General features: G+C 37.0%; 1 long non-coding RNA gene across 1 annotated transcript; it reads left to right on the top strand.

The window, feature by feature from the left end:
* Positions 1 to 228: 228 nt before the first annotated feature.
* Positions 229 to 527, top strand: LOC107735221 (uncharacterized). Its single transcript, XR_001639334.1, has 2 exons — positions 229 to 357; positions 467 to 527. It is a non-coding gene; the product is annotated as an uncharacterized LOC107735221 (long non-coding RNA).
* Positions 528 to 683: the final 156 nt, after the last annotated feature.

The following is a 683-nucleotide window of genomic DNA, read 5'->3' as shown; positions in this document are numbered from 1 at the left end:
TTTTTTTTTTGTCAGCCAAACGCCTCATCAAACTGTTAACATTTCAAATCCACTGGCTTTTATTTTGGCAGAAAAGTGGTGAAATTCTGTAAGCTGTTCACAAAAATGCTAGAAATTCTGCACGTGTGTTTTGAAGAAAAAAGTGAACCTAGCACACATTGCATTCTCTAATGCAGGTCAAAATCAGCACATTCAGAGATGTCTTGAGTTTTATTATGAATCCATTATGGAGTGACATTTCGCGTTTGTTGTTGTCAGGTCTGATCAAGCTGGTGTCCAAGCATAGAGCTCAGGTGATCTACACCAGAAACACCAAGGGCACAGATGAGGTAGCTCCAGAGAAGGAGGCATAATATGGTGATTATCAATTTGGAATATCTCATTTTCATATTTGATGCCCTCTGTCAGCTAATGTCGTTTCATCTACTGGTCTCCTATATTGATTGTTTATTCATCTCCCTTTCAGATTGCACCTTGGCTTGAGTTATGGACTTTTGTATAGGTAAATAAACAACCACAAAATGAAACTTGCGTTTGTGCATTTCTTCAACAAAGTGAATATGTACCTACATTGTAAGTGTTTGTACTAGTAGGAATCATTATGCACAATTTTGCGAATGTATATCGTGGTTTATTACAGTAGGATGTTATGAATCTGGGGTTTAAGTAACTAAACCAAGCTT

Source organism: Sinocyclocheilus rhinocerous, unplaced genomic scaffold (assembly GCF_001515625.1).
Source record: "Sinocyclocheilus rhinocerous isolate Xijiao unplaced genomic scaffold, SAMN03320098_v1.1 C35882946, whole genome shotgun sequence".
NCBI lineage: Eukaryota > Metazoa > Chordata > Actinopteri > Cypriniformes > Cyprinidae > Sinocyclocheilus > Sinocyclocheilus rhinocerous.
The sequence above is the reverse complement of the archived record's forward strand: the minus strand, read 5'-3'. Positions and strand labels throughout refer to the sequence as shown.